Raw genomic sequence first — 13484 nt, 5'->3', positions numbered from 1 at the left:
AGCCCCCTGCAACAGGGAGAGCTATTTCATTCACATTATTCCTGCAGGGCAGAGATAATGTCTCCTCCTCCTGCAGTGTTGCTGAATGTAAATGGTTGTTTTCTAAGGCAAGTTGCATTGACCCTGTGCTGGCTGCTGCTACAGTATAACTCTGTTTTACATGTTAGCATGCTGTCGCTGTGAACAATAGGATACCTGAGCTTCAAAATCAACTCTATAACAATATCTTTAAAAAATAAAATATAAAATGAATACTTATTTGACATGTCAGGTGGTTTGTTACATCAAATCATCTTGGACAGCTCTTGGTCTGTAGACTTTTCATCAACCACTCAGTCTTGTTTTTGTGTCATGAATATAGTCATGATCTATTTTTTTTGCTTGTGCTTTTCACATGCAAACTTGCGAATCACATTGGCTGGCGTTAAAGGTATACTTCACCCATAATCGATAATTCACCAATTTTCTACTCACCGCCATGCCAAGTTAAGGGTTTGGAGAAGTATCCCTTTAAATATGAAGGCTGACCTAACAACAACCACAATAACAAACGAAAGGGCTGTGGTGGAAAATTTGCTGCCATTGGTAACAGTGTTGTTCCTAAGAAGTAACCTGGAGGAAGAAATAAAAAAACTTCAAGGTCAGGTGTGAAAAGCAAAGTCAATTTTCGTGATAAATAAACATCAGTTAATGCACATTAGTACATTTTGTGTAAATCCCCTTTAATGGTACTATTATCTTTTCTCTGATGTACAATTGATGCATATTCAGTTATTCTGACCCATAGGTTTGATCAGTTTCCGGAAAATGAATCAGCTCACAGTTGTAAACTAAACCATCTTTGTGGGTTTTTGAACAATATTTGTCATTGTTGATAAAGTTAAGTTGGCGTAACGCAATAATAGTTGTCCATTATTAAGCTATTTCAAAAAATATCCCTTCAAGGTACATATTGAACAAATAAGAAATGTGCAATTAATTGTGATTAACTATCGACACTCATGCGTTAAATTGCGATTAAATAACTTAATCGATTGACAGCCCTAATGATTATAAATGGTTATTACATGCATCATTAAGAGAGGATTTATTATTATGTTTGTGATTGAGAGAGGCGGACTTAATAATCCAATAACCAGTGTTGGTTCATTGTTGCATGAATTAACTTAATTTGCAGTAATTAATGGCTTCATTAGTAACTTTCATCTTTCTTCTTCCCCCTCGAACGTCCCCCTCATCCCCAAGTGACTTCGTCTGCTGTTAGAGGAGTTCACTCTCTCTCTCTCTCTCTTCTGCCCCCTGCACACCTGGTGCATCTATTTCAGGTGTTGCCCTACTTCTCCTTCCTCGTCTCATCAGGCGGCGACGCGTCCTCCTCAGTAATATTTTAGCAGTGGAACTAAAATGAACTGTTCAGACAGACAGAAATGAGATTTGGTTTTGGGGCGGGTGGGGGGTTACTGATCCTGCGACGACGAGACTTTAGCCCCGTTTTTTTTTTTCTGTGGCGATAATAATGAGATCATTGCTGCACTGTCTGTCCGACCACGCAGGATATTTAACGATATCTCGGATAACACGATCTGAAGGATAATCCCTGATCCTGAACTGATCGATTCAGATCAAAACTTTCAATTTGTGTGTGTGTGTGTGTGCTCTCAATTACTGAGTTATATCGAGGTTTTATTGATTGTAGCAGTTGTATTTTTTGTTTTTGCTGCTCTACATCCATGTATGGTGAATAGTGTCGTCATAGTGCTGCTGTCTTTGTGCTGCGGGCAGAGAGGGGAGCAGGGGGTTTGCAGGCAGGTAGGAATAAAAAAAAAAAAAAAAAAAAAGCTAAACCAGTTGGAGGGGGAAGCAGAATTTCAGCCAGAGGCAACACACAAGGTCACAAACTGAGCTGCTGCTGCGCCTTGTGTGTTGCAGAGAAGATTAAATGTTCGGCTTCGTCACAGCGCTTACCTCTGAAATACAGGCAGGGGAAGAAAAAAACATAAAAAACACACAAAAAAAGCTTAATCTTTTCCTCAACATGTACGTTGTGAACATATTGTGTAACTTGTGTTGCTCGCATGTGTCTGCGCACACCCAAGAAAGAAAAAAATAGAAAAGAAAAAGCACTTTCCCCACCCTGCCTGCTTTCAGACGCAAATAGCTGTGTAATACAAATCAACCCTTTAGTTAATTAGCCGGCACAGGCACTTGTTGGGAAGTCGTCACACACACATACACATACACACAGACACACACACACACACACACACACACAGAGCCTCATCTTGTTTGGCTCAAGAACATTCACAGCCGCTCACAAAGCCTCCTCATCGCACGCTGTCCTCTCCCATTAACTATCGAGGAGCTGTGCTCACGGCCCACAGGGGGAAGCCCATCAGCTATAATTAAGTACATGCTCAGTGAATTAAGGCACAGTTAAGTCTTAGCAATACAATTTCTTTCTCTGGTGCCGCTTAGTTATTCTTGGAATTATTATTATTATTAGTAGTATTATTATATATATATATATATTTTTGGTAACCCTTTAATTCAGAGGCTGCTAATAATGTGATAATGTCAAGAAATAGCCAAGAAATTATTGTCAATTTCATAGTAATGTCATGCTTTTCATAAAGGCAAAAGATTACACATGCTTTTCATGCTTTGAATTTCCCCACCAAGTCTTCTTGCAATCAATCGTTATTTCTGAGCTATTTCTACGCAGTCGATTGTTATTTCTTGGCTATCTTTCTCAACATTACTATGAAATTGACTGTTATTTCGAGGCTATTTCTAGATACTATGATGCAATTGCTTGTTATTTCTTGGCTATTTCTTGACATTGTCACGTAATTAGTGGCCTGTTAAAGTGTTACCATTTTTTTTTAACGAACCACCAGAAGAGAAAACAGACAATTAATTGATCAGCTGATAAAGACAAAGGCGTCACCTTGGGCTGAAGGACGTTTTTCATGATTTTCTGACATTTTTCCGACAAAAACAATAGTTGATTAATGAGAAAATTACCTAAAGATTCATATGTAAATGAGTTGATGCATCACTTGAAAAATGAGATAATTGAAGAGGTTGGTTTTTTTTTTTCTCATGTGATAAAGGAAAATGCATCATTGAACAGACGGTTTGTCAGATTTCTCCCTCCTGTTCTTCAGACTGGTTCCAGTGGAGGCTGAACACCAAACCGTTCCTTTGTGTTTCTTCAGCTCTGATTATTTAGTGTGATTGAACAGTTTGACGCGATTGATCACGGCGAATCAGACACATTTAATTTCTTCAGTGCAGTTAGTAGTGCATGTATAATAATGACTGTAACTGCCTTGTGAAGCTCCACTGCTGCTCCTTCCCTTGAGCTTAATAGTAAGCGCAATTTCACATTTCAGAAAAATGCAGTAATTTATTCTTTTGTTGGATTATTACTTTATCTCAGACCAGGCGATGCCGCTGTAATACACTCTGAGGAAGCCTGCAAATTAGGTAAAGTGAGCAAAGTGGCCTCAAACCATCGTGGAGTCCAGGTTTAATAGTGTGGATTCATTTTAGTAACTGATAATAACATAAAATATAAAACCAAAGTGATGAGGTCTTGAAGGTGTGTCCTGTGCATGAAAGAGAAGGAGCGTATTTATGAATAAACGTACAAATTTCTACTAACTACCGGATGAAGAGCTGTGTTTCCCCTGTAGGTTGGGGGGTGGGGGGTGGTGGTGTTCGGTGGGGAGGGGGGGTTTCACTTTAGGGGGTTGGGAGGCTGCCAGCTTCTCTTTGTAGCTGTAACAGCAGGAGATCTGCTCACATCCTCAGCACCGCGCTCAAAGCGAGCTGAAGCGTTTGGAGTCGACGTCTGTCCGTTTTTAGAGGAATTCGTGACACTTGTTGAGAAGCTTGTTGTTGTTGCACTGAATGAAGGGAGGAAGAGGAGGGAAAGAGGAAGAGGAGAAGAGCTGTAAATGTCAGCTAGATGCAGTAGAGACTGTACTGCACACTGTGCTGAGACAAAAAGGGTGCACATTAGGTAAATAACATCTTTTTAGTTTTTCTTTCTTTGGCTCCTTGGGAGCACATGGGAGAGTGGGAGAAAGACTACACAGGAAGGAACCCTCTCAAAAACCATGCACTTTTAAAAATACACCAGTTCACAGTCAGTAGATATAACCATTTTCACTAACAGAAAATTCATCCAGTAATTTTTTTTTTTTTTTTTTTTTACATTTCCTGCATTGATTAGCAAAAATATACAGTATGTATATATTATGCATATTGTGCACCATCTTAGAAACATTTTTTCCTTCACTATTCACAATGATTGGTGAATCTAAATTGCCACTGAGTGTGTGAATGTGTGTGTGTTTGATTGTGTTTCCCTTTGATAGACTGGTGACCTGGCTGTCTGACGTTGTAGCTACTCGTCCCCTCGCCCTGTGTCAGCTATTTGGCCCCCGGGACCCTGCATGGATAATCGGTTTAGTTTTTCAGTGTGAAAACACAAAACCTGCTGAGCATTAACCTGTAGTTTGGACTTGGGACACTGCAGAAGTCTTTGTGATAGGGATGAACGATAACTCATTTTTTCCACCGATAAACCGATAACTGATAACTTCCTGCTTCTCATAACCAATGCCAATACAGATTATACACACCTGAGGTTAAGAAAGGCTAAGATGTAGTGAGTAACATTAAAGCTCTGCCTCTGACTTAACCAAATAATATAACCGACATCACTGCTGTTGTAATAACAACAAAAACAAGAACAGTTATTATGACTCTTCAAAAATCAATATTTATAATTGTTTCAAATCAACTCTGCGGGAAAAAGCACTAAATGTGAGCAAAATCAAGGCAATGTTGGCTAATTATAATCGGCTCTAGTGATGTCATTATCAGACTTAAATGTGTATTATCAGCCAATATTGTGCAGATAATTATCTGTAGCGATAGTTATCGTACTTTGTGAGGATGCTTGTGGCTTTAAATTACAGAAAAAGGATATAACCAACTCTGTAGAGATTCTGGACCTTGACAGGTAGGAAATGTCTGCAGAGATGTGTGAATTCATTATTGAGGATATACTGTACCTGCAGAGGGACCTTGAAAAACATTCTCTCATCTCCTCCCGGGACAGAGCGTTTTGTTTTGCTGGCGAATAGACGATAAGAGCCGGGCCGCGCGTTATCCAGGGGGATTCGCCGGCTACAGACCATCAGTATCTGGATCAGCTCTGTTTTTTTGAGGCTCGGTGCTGCTGTCTTGTATCTTCTTCCTCTCAGAAACTGCTCCCTCTTTGCCCACAGATACAAGAAAGAGAGCGTGTTCACAGAAACACACACAAACAACACCCAGTGGGTTTTTTATTATTGGCTGTTTCTCAGCGTAATGATGCCAGCGTTGCTACGATCCCATCACTTGGAGTCATGGGCTTTTCTCTCGGGGCGAAGAACAGTAAACACACAGTGTGAAACTCGTCTTTTTTTTTTTTTTTTTCCTCTGACCATTTCCACCTTTCCTCTCCTGCCTCTTCCTCAGTCTTGTCTCTCACTTTCCTCCCCTGGTCTTTACTTTCAACTTTTTTATTTCCTTTGTTCTTCCTCATCTGTTACTTGTTGTGGATCTGCTCAGTACCAAGTAGGGCTGCAACTAACGATTATTTTCATTATCGATTAATCTGTCGAGTATTTAAACGATTTATCGATTCGTTGTTTGACATTTTTCAACATTTTTCAACATTTTATTGACCAATCAGCGTTTCTCAAACCACACGATGACGTCCTCAAATGTCTGGTCTTGTCCACAAACCAAAGAGATATTCATTTTATTGTCATGAAGGAACAAAGAAACCAGAAATATTCACATTTAAGAAGATGAGATCAGAGAATTTTGACCTTTTTTTTCTTAAAAAATAGTTGACGATTCATTTAATAATCGATTATTGTGCGATTAATCGATTAATTGTTGCAGCTCTAGTCAGTTTAAGATCCAAGATGGATCAATATAGCAGTTTGCATATTTTGTGACGATGCTCTGGTGTGTGGAGAAGAAAGACGAGACAGGAGAGATGGGAGGTTGTGTACTTCTGCACAGCTAAAACTTTCATTCACATTTAACTCATCTTTCCAGAAAACAACCATCACAACTCTTCCTAAACACCACAGGGAAAATAAAACCTCTCAGTCGTGCAGAGTGGAGGGATTTTCTCAGATCTGTTGACTCTACAAATGAGCGTAGAGCCCCAGTGATGACAAGCTGCTGTTGCTGCTGCTGCTGCTGCTACTACACTACCTGATGTTATTGACACCTCTCTCTGCTGAGGGACTTCTCGTTCTGCTCATCCTGCCAATTCAGCAGAAAAACTCTCCATGACTCAGCTAAAAACTCTGGCAGCACTGACGACGTGGTCAATCTGTTGGCAGGATGGTGTCTGACACAGAGGTGGAGGCTTTTTTTCAGCTTTTACTTCTGTACATCCTCATCATGTGCTGTGCAGAAGTGGAGCGGTTTGGCACCTGTATTTTTAATGATCCTGGTTTGTGACGGAAACTAAATTTAATGTGATTTATCTGTGACAACTGCAGTACGTGTGGCCTCAATGGAGAGTTGTTTACCCAAGTAAAAACATTAGAATAAAAACTAATCATTAGGGAGATGCTCGTATACTAAATATAACATTGGAAGCCGAGTACAAAAACAAAATTAGAGTATTTTTTATTGCACTACTCTGAAGCAGTTGAAAAAGTTATTTTTATTTCTGCAGGAGACTAAAGATAGAAATAATCGTGAAGAAGCCAAATGTTCCCAAAAACTCCTTTTCATAACCGCTGCAGTATAAATATGACCTCCATACATACATGTGTGTGTGACAGTGTTAAAGTTGAGTGTTAAACTATGCACACACATACACATAGCAAGGTATTATGGGAAACTTCGTGGTTGCATGAGGTTTGCACGCGATCTCCGATTGTTGTGGCTTTCAAGAAAGTTGCTTCGGGTTAGTGTGGGCTCAGAGACGAGCAAACAAACCAGAAAAAAAAAAAAACAACCAAGTGAAACCGTCTCTTTTGTCCTGCTGCTCGGTTCTGCCGTGTTCTTCTCAGCATCTTAGTTTCATTTGATTGAGGGGATGTATTACACTGCAGGAATGTCCTCAAGACATCCGATCCTCTCGGACGGAGAGGAAAGACAGATCTGACCAATGGCCAGAACTAAAGGCCGGGCTGTGGACGGTGCCAGACAAGGGAGAAACAAGTGTATTAAAAAAGCCAGAGCCAAGCTGGACGAGCAACAAGCTCGAATCAGTGGTGAAAATATAACAAAGACAGAAAAAAGCACAAGTCTTCATGACCAGCTTGATGCATTTGGAAACATTGTTGTGAATGAACAGCTCAGAGGTGATGGTGTAGTTTCCATCATGTCTCTGAGGTTTTTTATGCTCCAGATTTATTGGAAATCAATTTCTTGGTGAATATTTTGGCAGAAATGTGATGTTTCATTAAACACCTGTTTAATTTTTCAAGATTGAACTTCAGCAGCAGCAGCAGCAGCAGCAGGAGTAGCAGTAAGTGGTGGAAACATCCATCAGGTTTCAGAGGGGCTCATGCTGATACTGTATGCGAGGGAACGAGGCAGCTGTCAATCAATTATTATTCAGCGTCTTTGAAAGCAAATAACCACAGCGTTTGGACACAACACAAAGGAGGAAAGTGACGTTTATATTTGTTAAAAGTTGTGCTTCTGTTCATGAAAAGCCAGAAAGCATCAGGCCCCGCGGCCTCCTCCTTGTCCCTGTGTGATCTGCAGCGCAGCTCGGACACAACGGAGGAGAACAACATGCAGATGAAGATCTTTTATTTGTAGTGGTGAAGCAGCAGAGCTGAGCTGAGCTGAGCTGAGCAGAGCAGGTTTCCTCACCGTCGGTAATTAGTTTTCATACGAGCCCGAGGGGAAGTCTGACGAAGATGAGACTAATTAGAATCAAGTGAGACGCAGCTTCTTCTTCTTTTTCTTCTCCTCGTCTGAGGGAGGTCGAGTCAAGGGCGACTGGCTGATGAGTCAACAGCAACACAAACCTGTTTACTTACATCTATCTATCTATCTATCTATCTATCTATCTATCTATCTATCTATCTATCTATCTATCTATCTATCTATCTATCTATCTATCTATCTATCTATCTATCTATCTATCTATCTATCTATCTATCTATCTATCTATCTATCTATCCTCAACACACACACAGTTACACACACACAACTGATTAAGGTGACAAACTGTCAGCAGGATGAAACGGTGCAGAAGAAAATGTCTCGATGTGTGTTTTTTGCTTTTTTTTTATTCCATCACTGATCTAAAACGGTGTCGGCCAAAGACTCGGTGGCTGTGTAAATCTGCGGAGAGCTCTTTAAAGCCTGCGTCTGTTTGTCTGTTGTACACGTTCCTACAGTCTAGATTTAAAAAGCCTCTGTGTTGCTACAGGCTGAGTTACTCACCACAATACCCTCACCTCACCTGAGGAACAGCAGCACCTGCATTTCACTACACGATCCGCTCTCTGAGCAGCGGTAGAGACGCTGGAGGAGATCAACAAATGGCCTCGAGTCACAACTGAATTATCTAACCTGTCAGTTAAATCTAAATGTTTTCTTCCTTGAGCTGCATCTTAACTTTTGAGGCGTGTTTTAGAAATTGACTCTAGATGGAAGAATTCAAATAGAAATCTCAATGAAAATGTCATGTCATGCAACAGTTTGCATCTCATTCATTCAAGTAGATTTTGTTCCTTGGTTTAAAGAGACTCGTTGATCAGAAGCTTCTTTTTTTCTGTGGCTTTGAATTGGAAAATAATAAGATACATCTGAAAGTCTCTGTCTTTTCCTCTTTCACACTGACTTCATGATCCACGCTGCTTCATCCTGGTGTGTGAGTCAAACAGACTTTCTGATAACAGACTGAGTGAATAATGTAACTATAAATCAAATAGCAATGGTGCTTTTCCAAAACACTTTCAAAATAACGATCATTGGTAAAATAGCTACAGTAGGAGCAACTGCAATATAGAACTGTCATCTAAATAATGAACCATGATCAGATGGAAATTATGAAAAAAGTTTCCCTCAAACAGTTGTCATCACTCAAATCTTAAAGGTTTATGTTGGTTTCACCAGCAGCTGTGACTCTGAGCTGAATTATTCCAGACACATTAAAAAAACTTAAAGGAATAGTTCACCAAAAAATGAAATTCAGTCATTAGTGACTCACCCTCATGCTGATAAATACTCCAGAGTAGTTTTTTGCAGTGCAAAGTGCATCTGGAGACCCGGGAGGCCAGTTCGTATAGTTCAACTTAATCCTTATATGAGAGTCCATAGCGCCCGACACAAAAATGTCCATAAAACTACACAAAAACGCTCTAATATTCCTCTACACTGCTCATCCGCTGCAATCCAAGTGTCCTGAAGGGATATAGTCCAGAGTTTACTCGAAACGACGTCATTTAGGACATTTTTACAGCCTAAACAGTCCTGTGTTGAATTTGCCTGGGGCGCACTCTCACGTTCACGCGCGTGAATGTCAGAGCGCAATACAGGACTGTTTAGGCTGTAAAAATGTCCTAAATGACGTTGTTTTGAATAAACTCTGGGCTATATCCCTTCAGGACACTTGGATTGCAGCGGAAGAGCAGTGTAGAGGAATATTAGAGCGTTTTTGTGTAGTTCTATGGACCTCCTGGGTCTCCAGATGAACTTTGAGGAATAAAAAACTACTCCGGAGTATTCATCAGCTTGAGGGTGAGTCAATAATGACTGAATTTCATTTTTTGGTGAACTATTCCTTTAATATTCAAATTTAAGGAAAACAAACTCTTCAAAACTCGTAGATGTGAGTCTCCGCCATTGTCTCCACCAGTGAAAAGACGTGACCCACAGCTGAACCTAAACGTCGACCTCTGCTTGTATGTTTTTTCCTGCAGAGCGTCACTAGAGGAGGAGGAGGAGGGGGGTGGGGGTGGGGGGGTTCGGATTTGCATTTTTAAGTGTTTGGGAAATTGTTAAGTGTTGCATTTTTTGTTTTCAGCCTGAATAAAGAGCGTGAGGCTCAGCGGCAGCACACCTGTTGTTTTTTTTAAAGCCCATAAAGTTAAATGGTCCTGACCGCCGGCCGCCATCATGTCGACCGGTTCGAACACGGCTGGATCGTAACCCTTCAACAGGCCGCTTGATTTACTGAGATAAAATGATAATCACCAACCCCCCCCTTTAACAAATTTGAGCAGGACCCCTTCACCTCATCATAGTGGCGTCTCCATGAGAAGTTTGCCCACATACACTTTTTTTTTTTTTTTTTACAACCCAACCATCCCACCCTCTCCGCTCCCATCATCCCGCTCATTGTCATGGTAATGGGCTCCGTCGTGCGTGACCAAAACGGTCAACTTAATTGATGAAAAAGAGATCAGTTAAAGGGAGAGGAGGGGGTTGGTGGTGGTGGGGGGGGGGGGGGGGGGGGGGGGGTTGCATATATCAGACGTTTTTCATTCACCAAAGGGCTTAAAGAATACATTATGGCACTTGAACACACTTGACAGGACTTGACACTGGAGTTTCGCTGTGTCGCTGTAATGTGCCATCAGGTTGCCTGGCCAGGACTCGACGTGCAGAAGTACCGGCTCGCATCTGGCTGCTCAGTCAGGAACCCGCACACTCAAACACGCACAAGTGTCGGCGGGCGCACAGTGATGGTTTCATCTGCGTTGCACCTGCCAATCAGAGACGTGTTCGTACACAGTCTTCTCATGTCGGGCCATGAGGTGTTGGACACGGAGACGCTGAGGCAGATGTAGGATGGGGAGATGTGAAATAGTTTGATTAAGACACCAGAAAGCTCTGGTAAAAAAAAAGTTGCTGCTAATTTATTTACATGTAATTTTAAAACATATAACAAAAACAATGCATATACATACATACACACAACATAAAGACATTTGCCAGGAATTACAGACTACTGACATAAACATAGTAAACTTAGTGTGTCAACATTTCACCAAGGGGATTAGGTTTTCTACCAACTAAACTAAAATTCATAATATTCATATACTGGCTGCATCAATTACAGTCGTTCTTGAAGTGCATTTCTCACATTGAAGTGTTTTTTAATGAGTGTCCAAGGTCCATCTAGACCAGGGGTCACATACACAGAGCGTAATTTGATCTCAAGTGGGCCGGACCAGTGAAATAATAGCATAATAATAACCTATAAATAAGGAGAACTCTGAATATACCTGTTGTTTTACTTCTTTTACAAAAAATGTTATGAGCAACCTGAATTTTCTTGAGAGAAATTCTTGCAATTTCCACAATATTATGCCTCCTCTGGGCCGTATGTTTGACATCCCTGATCTATAGACCGTCTCGGTACAGATCCTGTTGTGCTGAAGCTGCTCGTTGTTCCATCGTTATTAATTCTATAAAGGACTTTAGCCAGTTGTTTAAACAAAAACAATTGGGTTTCCGTACTCTCCAGTTCATGAGTATAATCCTCTTCACAATTTACAATTTCTCTATTTATGATGGAAAGTTGGAGTTTGAGATAAAGATAATCTAACACAATTTTCTCCGTAAGTAACTGTGGTCCCTGTGTGCCATGTTGAGAGGTAGAGACAGAAACTGGCAGACAGAAAGATTTCCCTGAAGAGCAGCGTTTCTGTGTTTTGTGGGTTTGGTGTTGCTGAGGTTGAATTTCATTTTGTGTGTCATTGCTCATTGTGTGATGAACTGTTAAAACCTGAAATCTATTTGAGCAAAGTTTCTACTAGACCAAATATGGCAATAAAGATGGAGAACACTCGATCCGATTTGTAATGGTAATTTAATGTTCTTCTGAATTATAAGTCGCCCTGTGGCCATCCTGATTATTGCCGTTGAATAGTGTCTCATAAGCACTTAGGGGAAGGGCACTTGAATGCAGCATTAAAACAATCAATCAATCAATTAGTCAACAAGTCATTCATATAAAGGATGATGTGACTTTTCTTCCCCCCTCAGGTGTTTCAGTTTCACCTGGAAGAACAGACTCTGAGCACAAGCTGCATTTCTAGAGCGAGACAAACCGCTACAATACCAGCGTTGTGTTGCTCGTTAGAAACTTAATTATCTCAAATTATGAGTCATGAGGAAATATGAGAGCAAATATGAAATACTAAGAAGCTAAAGTGCTCACATTTGCCTCTTTAAACATCCGTCTTATTGACTGTTACCATCAGCAAATACAGTTTGCAAAACCCCATTCGAGCACCATGAACATCTACGGTGTGTGTGTGGACTCTGAGGCTCTGTTTACATCCAGGCTGCCAGCAGTGGTGGACAGGTGCTGCGCCGTCCTGTGGAGAGGCAGGTGTGTGTGTGTGTGTGTGTGTGTGTGTGTGTGTGTGTGTGTGTGTGTGTAGGCTTAGGCTGGCAGCTCATCTTTCTACTGCGAGGGTAGAGTTTCGACAAAAGGCCTCTGCCAACTGCAAGAAAGAGACAAAACCCGGGGAGAGTGATGGTCGCTCTGTTGAATGGAGCAGCAGACCCCCGCCGCCAGTAAACAGCTCCATGCAGCCGCCGGCTCGAGGCCTCTCCACTGTTCATCAAACGCTAATGTTAAAGCACTCAACTATTGTTTGTTTGATAACACAAAACCCCCTATTCTTTGTCGAGAAATGGGAGAAAATAGGATTGAACACGGATAAGATAGAAAATGATGAAACCAACTGATATTGGATGTGTCATGTTTTATTCAGTGTAATTGTCCTGTTTCGCTCTAATTTGAATAAATGTATTTTAAAGCCGTTTTTAGTTCTGGGTGATGAACTGTCGTTCAATAAAGATGAAATATTAGAGTCATATTTTAGTCATGAGAGCAAAAATTATGTTATTTGTATCAAGGATGTTGCGTAAAAAGGGCCAGTTCACCCAAACCACCAAAAGTAAAACATGTTATCTCACTTGAAAACAAGCGGTACATAAAGATTTCGATATTCTGTAAACTGAGATGTATGAAATGTTAAGATTTCTGCCAGTACAAATTAGGTGAGTGAAATTTTACTCCTGACATTAGAAACACCACCAGACAGATGAGCCACAATGTGAACACATAGGATTCAACATTCGCCTCAGGAGATGCTTTTAGCCTGACCTTGTTATTTTGTTTATTGATTTTCTGTTAGAAATATTGCAGAAAAACATTTGTGTGTGTATCCTGTCTCATGAAAAAAAAAAAAAGGTACTAATTTGTACCTGCTCAACTACTGGTAATTGTTGAGTTTAGTAAGTTAAAAGAAAAAATTGGAAACAGGAGGGAAGAAAAAAATCTAAAACTGAGTTGAAAGGTTGAAAAACAGAATATTTTCTGTTTTTCGACTAATTGGATCATCGGTCTGCTTCTTTCAGGTCCAGACTGCACACTGGACTGAATGGAGCCGATGTTTTGGGCATTAGTAGAT

At 40.6% G+C, this 13484-nt stretch overlaps 1 protein-coding gene across 1 annotated transcript in view; it reads left to right on the top strand.

Moving 5' to 3' along the window:
- Positions 1-13484, top strand: part of fcho1 (FCH and mu domain containing endocytic adaptor 1) — a 73956-nt gene that overhangs the window by 18229 nt on the left and 42243 nt on the right. The window lies entirely within an intron of this gene.

The sequence above is a fragment of the Trachurus trachurus genome (assembly GCF_905171665.1).
Source record: "Trachurus trachurus genome assembly, chromosome: 4".
Classification (NCBI taxonomy): Eukaryota; Metazoa; Chordata; class Actinopteri; order Carangiformes; family Carangidae; genus Trachurus; species Trachurus trachurus.
The sequence above is the reverse complement of the archived record's forward strand: the minus strand, read 5'-3'. Positions and strand labels throughout refer to the sequence as shown.